The sequence below is a fragment of the Lissotriton helveticus genome, chromosome 12 (assembly GCF_964261635.1).
Source record: "Lissotriton helveticus chromosome 12, aLisHel1.1, whole genome shotgun sequence".
NCBI classification, from domain to species: domain Eukaryota; kingdom Metazoa; phylum Chordata; class Amphibia; order Caudata; family Salamandridae; genus Lissotriton; species Lissotriton helveticus.
Genome location: NC_136073.1, coordinates 130,168,104 through 130,177,274, shown reverse-complemented (window position 1 = coordinate 130,177,274; position 9,171 = coordinate 130,168,104). Strand labels below are relative to the sequence as shown.

Genomic DNA, 9,171 nt, shown 5'->3' with positions numbered 1-9,171 from the left:
CACTTTTCCATGCCGTCGGCCTGGAGCGCCCCGACACCCAGGGGAGGACCACCCTGGAAACCATGGAGCCCGACCCGGGCACTCTGCCATGCCGTCAGCCTGGATGGAGCCTCGGGCGCCCGGGGGACGAAGGCCCGGGACGCATGGAGCCCGTCCTGGGCACTTTTCCATGCCGTCGGCCTGGAGCGCCCCGACACTCAGGGGAGGACCACCCTGAAAACCACGGAGCCCGACCCGGGCACTCTGCCATGCCGTCAGCCTGGATGGAGCCCCGGACGCCCGGGGGACGAATGCCCAGGATGCATGGAGCCCATCCTGGGCACTTTTTCCATGCCATTGGCCTGGAGCGCCCCAACACCGAGGGGAGGACCACCGTGAAAACCATGGAGCCCGACCCGGGCACTCTGCCATACCGTCAGCCTGGATGGAGCCCCGGGCGCCTGGGGGACGAATGCCCGGGATGCATGGAGCCCATCCTGGGTACTTTGCAACGCCGTTGGCCTCCTGGAGATGGGTGCCCCGAACGCCTGGGGGCAGGCTGCCCGGGACCCATGGACCCCGTCCTGGGAACTTTTACATGCCGTCGGCCTGGACGTGGGTGCCCTGGACGCCCGGGGGGGGAGGCCTGCCCGGGACCCGTGGAGCCCTTCCAGGGTACTTTGCCGATGCCGTTGGCCTCATGGAGATGGGTGCCCCGGACGCCCGGGGGAGGTCTGCCCGGGACCCATGGAGCCCGTCCTGGGTACTTTGCAATGCCGTTGGCCTCCTGGAGATGGGTGTCCCGGACGCCCGGGGGAGGACTGTCCCAGACTAATGGAGCCCGTCCTGGGCACTTTGACATGCCGTCGGCCTGGAGAAGGGAGCGCCGGACACCCAGGGGAGGACTGCCTGGGACCCATGGAGCCCTTCCCGGGTGCTTTGCCAATGCCGTTGGCCTCATGGAGATGGGTGCCCCGGACGCCCGGGGGAGGTCTACCCGGGACCCATGGAGCCCTTCCCGGGTACTCTGCCAATGCGGTTGGCCTCATGGAGATGGGTGCTCCGGACGCCCGGGGGAGGTCTACCCGGGACCCATGGAGCCCTTCCCGGGTACTTTGCCAATGCCGTTGGCCTCATGGAGATGGGTGCCCCGGACGCCCGGGGGAGGTCTGCCCGGGACCCATGGAGCCCTTCCCGGGTACTTTGCCAATGCCGTTGGCCTCATGGAGATGGGTGCCCCGGACGCCCGGGGGAGGTCTGCCCGGGACCCATAGAGCCCCTCCTGGGTACTTTGCCAATGCCGTTGGCCTCATGGAGATGGGTGTCCAGGACGCCCGGGGGAGGACTGTCCTGGAATCATGGAGCCCGTCCTGGGCACTTTGACATGCCGTCGACCTGGAGGTGGGAGCCCCGGACGCCCGGGGGAGGGCTGCCCGGGACCCATGGAGCCCGACCCGGGTGCTTTGCCAATGCCGTTGGCCTCCTGGAGATGGGTGCCCCGGTCGCCCAGGGGAGGACTGCCCGGGACCTGTGGAGCCCGTCCTGGGCACTTTGACCTGCCGTCGGCCTGGAGAAGGGAGCGCTGGACGCCCAGGGGAGGACTGCGCCGGGACCCGTGGAGCCCGTCCTGGGCACTTTAACCTGCCATCGGCCTGGAGAAGGGAGCGCCGGACACCCAGGGGAGGACTGCCCGGGACCCATGGAGCCCTTCCCGGGTGCTTTGCCAATGCCGTTGGCCTCCTGGAGATGGGTGCCCCGGTCGCCCAGGGGAGGACTGCGCCGGGACCCGTGGAGCCCGTCCTGGGCACTTTAACCTGCCATCGGCCTGGAGACCCGGGGGACGACTGCCCGGGACGCATGGAGCCCATCCTGGGCACTTTGACATGCCGTTGGCCTGGAGGAAGGAAGCCCCGGGTGGTGTTACCCAGGCATCGCCCATCTGGTCCCCCATGGCAGAGAACCACCAGCCTGGGAGGGGTGTCCAAAGGTACCTTGCCCCTAGAAATCCGGAGGAAAATTACCCCCCTTTCTTGTAATCTGTGCACACGAGGTGACAGAGGGGACCCAAGGCGTGAAAGTACCCGACCTCCTGGAGCCCTTGCTGGGATCGGGGAGGCAAATGGCACCTCATAGGGACTTCCAGGGAAGTTTGGCCATCTGGTCGCCCTATTGGATAGCATTGCGGGAGACCAGATGGGTGAGGGGAAAGGTGCAACCAGGTGGCCGGGACCGAAAGGACTCCCTGATTCCCACCCCGAGCCTTCGTGGTAGGGCTGCTGCCTGCCCACGCCGGCAAGGGCTCGGGGACCCCGGCTGGGCCTCAGGCACGGTGAGGACCACCGGAGCTCCAAGGCCCGGACACCAGGGGGGACGACTGCCCGGGACACATGGAGCCCGTCCTGGGCACTTTGACATGCTGTTGGCCTGGAGCCACGGACGCCTGGGGGAGGACTAGCGTGAAAACCATGGAGCCCGACCCAGGCACTTTGCCCATGCCATTGGCCTAGAGACCTGGAGACCCAAGGCGTGAAAGAACCCGACCTCATGGAGCCCTAGCTGGGATCCGGGAGGCAAATGGCACCTCATCGGGTCTTCCAGGGAAGTTCGGCCATCTGGTCCCCCCCATAGGAAAGCGTTGCGGGCGACCAGATGGCCGAGGGAATCTGGGCGATCAGATGGCCGGGCATGGAGGTGAAGCCGCCTGGACTCTTCCCCACCCCGTCCCGGGACGAAGGACCAGGACGCATGGAGCCCGTCCTGGGCACTTTTCCATGCCGTCGGCCTGGAGCGCCCCGACACCCAGGGGAGGACCACCCTGGAAACCATGGAGCCCGACCCGGGCACTCTGCCATGCCGTCAGCCTGGATGGAGCCTCGGGCGCCCGGGGGACGAAGGCCCGGGACGCATGGAGCCCGTCCTGGGCACTTTTCCATGCCGTCGGCCTGGAGCGCCCCGACACTCAGGGGAGGACCACCCTGAAAACCACGGAGCCCGACCCGGGCACTCTGCCATGCCGTCAGCCTGGATGGAGCCCCGGACGCCCGGGGGACGAATGCCCAGGATGCATGGAGCCCATCCTGGGCACTTTTTCCATGCCATTGGCCTGGAGCGCCCCAACACCCAGGGGAGGACCACCGTGAAAACCATGGAGCCCGACCCGGGCACTCTGCCATACCGTCAGCCTGGATGGAGCCCCGGGCGCCTGGGGGACGAATGCCCGGGACGCATGGAGCCCATCCTGGGTACTTTGCAACGCCGTTGGCCTCCTGGAGATGGGTGCCCCGAACGCCCGGGGGCGGGCTGCCCGGGACCCATGGACCCGTCCTGGGAACTTTTACATGCCGTCGGCCTGGACGTGGGTGCCCTGGACGCCCGGGGGAGAGGCCTGCCCGGGACCCGTGGAGCCCTTCCAGGGTACTTTGCCAATGCCGTTGGCCTCATGGAGATGGGTGCCCCGGACGCCCGGGGGAGGTCTGCCCGGGACCCATGGAGCCCGTCCTGGGTACTTTGCAATGCCGTTGGCCTCCTGGAGATGGGTGTCCCGGACGCCCGGGGGAGGACTGTCCCAGACTCATGGAGCCCGTCCTGGGCACTTTGACATGCCGTCGGCCTGGAGAAGGGAGCGCCGGACACCCAGGGGAGGACTGCCCGGGACCCATGGAGCCCTTCCCGGGTGCTTTGCCAATGCCGTTGGCCTCCTGGAGATGGGTGCCCCGGTCGCCCAGGGGAGGACTGCCCGGGACCTGTGGAGCCCGTCCTGGGCACTTTGACCTGCCGTCGGCCTGGAGAAGGGAGCGCTGGACGCCCAGGGGAGGACTGCACCAGGACCCGTGGAGCCCGTCCTGGGCACTTTAACCTGCCGTCGGCCTGGAGAAGGGAGCGCCGGACACCCAGGGGAGGACTGCCCGGGACCCATGGAGCCCTTCCCGGGTGCTTTGCCAATGCCGTTGGCCTCCTGGAGATGGGTGCCCCGGTCGCCCAGGGGAGGACTGCGCCGGGACCCGTGGAGCCCGTCCTGGGCACTTTAACCTGCCATCGGCCTGGAGACCCGGGGGACGACTGCCCGGGACGCATGGAGCCCGTCCTGGGCACTTTGACATGCCGTTGGCCTGGAGGAAGGAAGCCCCGGGTGGTGTTACCCAGGCATCGCCCATCTGGTCCCCCATGGCAGAGAACCACCAGCCTGGGAGGGGTGTCCAAAGGTACCTTGCCCCTAGAAATCCGGAGGAAAATTACCCCCCTTTCTTGTAATCTGTGCACACGAGGTGACAGAGGGGACCCAAGGCGTGAAAGTACCCGACCTCCTGGAGCCCTTGCTGGGATCGGGGAGGCAAATGGCACCTCATAGGGACTTCCAGGGAAGTTTGGCCATCTGGTCGCCCTATTGGATAGCATTGCGGGAGACCAGATGGGCGAGGGGAAAGGTGCAACCAGGTGGCCGGGACCGAAAGGACTCCCTGATTCCCACCCCGAGCCTTCGTGGTAGGGCTGCTGCCTGCCCACGCCGGCAAGGGCTCGGGGACCCCGGCTGGGCCTCAGGCACGGTGAGGACCACCGGAGCTCCAAGGCCCGGACGCCCGGGGGGACGACTGCCCGGGACACATGGAGCCCGTCCTGGGCACTTTGACATGCTGTTGGCCTGGAGCCACGGACGCCTGGGGGGAGGACTAGCGTGAAAACCATGGAGCCCGACCCAGGCACTTTGCCCATGCCGTTGGCCTGGAGACCTGGACGCCCCAGGGGACGACTGCCCGGGACGCATGGAGCCCGTCCTGGGCACTTTGACATGCTGTTGGCCTGGAGCCACGGACGCCTGGGGGGAGGACTAGCGTGAAAACCATGGAGCCCGACCCAGGCACTTTGCCCATGCCGTTGGCCTGGAGACCTGGAGACCCAAGGCGTGAAAGAACCCGACCTCATGGAGCCCTAGCTGGGATCCGGGAGGCAAATGGCACCTCATCGGGTCTTCCAGGGAAGTTCGGCCATCTGGTCCCCCCCATAGGAAAGCGTTTCGGGCGACCAGATGGCCGAGGGAATCTGGGCGATCAGATGGCCGGGCATGGAGGTGAAGCCGCCTGGACTCTTCCCCACCCCGTCCCGGGACGAAGAGGAAAACCCAGGCACTTTGCCCATGCCGTTGGCCTGGAGACCTGGACGCCCCGGGGGACGACTGCCCGGGACGCATGGAGCCCGTCCTGGGCACTTTGACATGCCGTCGGCCTGGAGCCACGGACGCCCGGGGGGGAGGTCTACCGTGAAAACCATGGAGCCCGACCCGGGCACTCTGCCCATGCTGTTGGCCTGGAGACCCGGGGGACAACTGCCCGGGACGCATGGAGCCCGTTCTGGGCACTTTGACATGCCATCGGCCTAGAGCCACGGACGCCCGGGGGAGGACTACCGTGAATACCATGGAGCCCGACCTGGGCACTCACCCATGCCGTTGGCCTGGAGACCCGGGGGACGACTGCCCGGGACGCATGGAGCCCGTCCTGGGCACTTTGACATGCCGTCGGCCTGGAGCCATGGACAGCCAGGGGAAGAATACCAGGAAAACCATGGAGCCCGTCCCGGGCACTCGGCCATGCAGTGGAGAAGTGTGGCTCAATGGTTAGAGCGGCAGACCCTGATGCAGAGGTCTAGCCCGGGACCAGGGTTCAATTCCCCGCCTCGGCGGGTCTTGGGCTCAAAATTCCACGGACCCCATAATTCTCACCTCGGTGCCTATTCCAATGATAAATTTACATTTTACATGCCGCCGGCCTGGAGCCACGGACGCCCGGGGAGGACTACCGTGAAAACCATGGAGCCCGACCTGGGCACTCGCTTATGACGTTGGCCTGGAGACCCGGACGCCCCGGGGGACGACTGCCCGGGACGCATGGAGCCCGTCCTGGGCACTTTGAAATGCGCCGGCCTGGAGCCACGAACGCCCAGGGGAGGACTACCGTGAAAACCATGGAGCCCGACCCAGGCACTCTGCCCATGCCGTTGGCCTGGAGACCCGGGGGACAACTGCCCGGGACACATGGATCCCGTCCTGGTCACTTTGACATGCCGTCGGCCTGGAGCCACGGACGCCCGGGGGAGTACTACAGTGAATACCATGGAGCCCGACCTGGGCACTCACCCATGCCGTTGGCCTGGAGACCTGGGGGACTACTGCCCCGGACGCACGGGGGGACGACTGCCCGGGATGCATGGAGCCCGTCCTGGGCACTTTGACATGCCGTCGGCCTGGAGCTACGGATGCCCGGGGGAGGACTACCATGAAAACCATGGAGCCCAACCCGGGCACTCGGCCATGCCATCGGACTGGAGCCCCGGACGCCCGGGGGAGGACTACTGTTAAAACCATGGAGCCCGTCCGGGGCAATCGGCCATGCCGTCGGCCTGGAGCCACGGACACCCAGAGTAAGAATACCAGCAAAACCATGGAGCCCGTCCCGGGCACTCAGCCATGCAGTGGAGAAGTGTGGCTCAATGGTTAGAGCGGCAGACCCTGATGCAGAGGTCTAGCCCGGGACCAGGTTTCAATTCCCCGCCTCGGCGGGTCTTGGGCTCAAAATTCCACGGAACCAATAATTCTCGCATCGGTGCCTATTCCAATGATAAATTTACATTTTACATGCCGATGGCCTGGAGCCACGGACGCCCGGAGAGGACTACCGTGAAAACCATGGAGCCTGACCTGGGCACTCGCCTATGCCGTTGGCCTGGAGACCCGAACGCCCTGGGGGACGACTGCCCGGGACGCATGAAGCCCGTCCCGGGCACTCGCCCATGCCGTCGGCCTGGAGCCCTGGACACCCAGGGGAGGAATACCGGGAAAACCATGGAGCCCGTACCGGGCAATCAGCCATGCCATCGGCCTGGAGCCCCGGACGCCCGGGGGACAACTGCCCGGGATGCATGGAGCCCGTCCTGGGCACTCCGCCATGCCGTCGGCCTGGAGCCCTGGACACCCAGGGGAGGACTGCCGTGAAAACCATGGAGCCCGTCCCGGGCAATGGGCCATGTCGTCGGCCTGGAGCCCTGGACACCCAGGGGAGGAATACCGGGAAAACCATGGAGCCCGTCCCGGGCACTCGCCCATGCCGTCGGCCTGGAGCCCTGGACACCCAGGGGAGGAATACCGGGAAAACCACCTTCCCTGCCCGACTTGCGCTAGATGGCTCTCCAACATAAGGAATGTTCCAACACCTTCCCTGCCCGACTTGCGCTAGATGGCTCTCCAACATAAGGAATATTCCAACACCTTTACTGCCCGACTTGCGCTAGATGGCGCTCCAACATAAGGAATATTCCAACACCTTTCCTGCCCAACTTGCGCTAGATGGCGCTCCAACATAAGGAATATTCCAACACCTTCCCTGCCCAACTTGCGCTAGATGGCGCTCCAACATAAGGAATGTTCCAACACCTTCCCTGCCCGACTTGCGCTAGATGGCGCTCCAACATAAGGAATGTTCCAACACCTTCCCTGCCCGACTTGCGCTAGATGGCGCTCCAACATAAGGAATATTCCAACACCTTTACTGCCCGACTTGCGCTAGATGGCGCTCCAACATAAGGAATATTCCAACACCTTTCCTGCCCAACTTGCGCTAGATGGCGCTCCAACATAAGGAATATTCCAACACCTTCCCTGCCCAACTTGCGCTAGATGGCGCTCCAACATAAGGAATGTTCCAACACCTTCCCTGCCCGACTTGCGCTAGATGGCGCTCCAACATAAGGAATATTCCAACACCTTCCCTGCCCGACTTGCGCTAGATGGCGCTCCAACATAAGGAATATTCCAACACCTTCCCTGCCCAACTTGCGCTAGATGGCGCTCCAACATAAGGAATGTTCCAACACCTTCCCTGCCCGACTTGCGCTAGATGGCGCTCCAACATAAGGAATATTCCAACACATTCCCTGCCCAACTTGCGCTAGATGGCGCTCCAACCTAAGGAAAGAATAGTTTTGGAATTTTCAAATTGCGTTTCGGTATTTACAGAATCGCAAAACGATTGTTTGATACATCCGGCCCTATAAGATGTAGCCTTATTTTTGTTTTTAGGAGAGAATGTGCCTGCTGAAAAAAACATTATTTTTAAAAAGTGCATTGCAGGATATCAGGAATTTGCTGTGGAACACCTTGAAAACTTTCATACAGATTATTTGCACAAAACTTACAGTCAGTTGTTGTGGCCGAGTGGTTAAGGTGATGGACTAGAAATCCATTGGGGTACCCCCGCGCAGGTTCGAATCCTGCCAACAACGAGAAACTTTTTAACATCGGCTACAATTTCAGAAGTTAACCTTTAGAATTTCTTCCATGTCAGTTTTATAAATAGGTGGCTTATTTTGGTGTCACTATTGCCCTTTCACATATTTATTATCGCTACCCCTTTCATATCTTTGCTATAACTCTCGTCCTACATTAGCGCTGGTGCAAACACTTCAAATTATTATACCCTGGCTCTCGCAGTCATGCCATTCATGCACTTGAAACTTACTTTACAAATAAAAGAAGCAAATAGAAAAATAAAACAAAAGTGCTTGCTGGATTAGGCAAACACACTTCATAAAACTGCATTTTCTTTTCTATTCTCCCCGTGTTACAAGCTTAACTGCTCCCTGTGTAATTTCTCTTAGCCTGCTGTCCCAGGAAGAGAATTTTATCTACAGGCTCTTTCCGTGTTTTTTTTCTAGTCTTTCTTTCCCTTTTCTTAGATTTGTAACTGTTCCTTTACGTGCTCTATTTAGGCGCCATTAATCTCATTTGAGCTCCTTGTACCTGCTGCTGTTTTCTCCACACCTCATACTGCCTTTTGCCTCTTTCTCTCTTTCTCTGAGGTTGGTGGCTACTTTCCAAAGCTTCTGATGCCCCAATGTTCCTTCATCTTGTTGTCAGACGTGAATTGGAAAAGCAACCAAATTAACAAGCCTTTACCACTCATACATGGCAGAGGTTTATACTTTAATTCAATGAGCTAAGAAAAGCGTGTTGTGGGGCCCCTACGAGCCATGGTGCTTGCTTCATCATAATTAGGCACGCAGTTAGTAGCCACAGCTCTGATCATGGGTCACTGAGGTCAGTCTCAATAATTCCTCAAAAACCTAACCATGCAGTCCCCCCCTAACTGTGTAGTTAACTTGCTTTACTGCTGTTTGTGTGATTAGCTGGGAGGAGCTCACGGC

At 61.9% G+C, this 9,171-nt stretch overlaps 1 non-coding gene across 1 annotated transcript; it reads left to right on the top strand.

The window, feature by feature from the left end:
* The first annotated feature begins 8,168 nt into the window (after positions 1-8,168).
* On the top strand, positions 8,169-8,250 carry TRNAS-AGA (transfer RNA serine (anticodon AGA)). The gene has a single exon. It is a non-coding gene; the product is annotated as a tRNA-Ser (tRNA).
* The last annotated feature ends 921 nt before the right edge of the window (positions 8,251-9,171 follow it).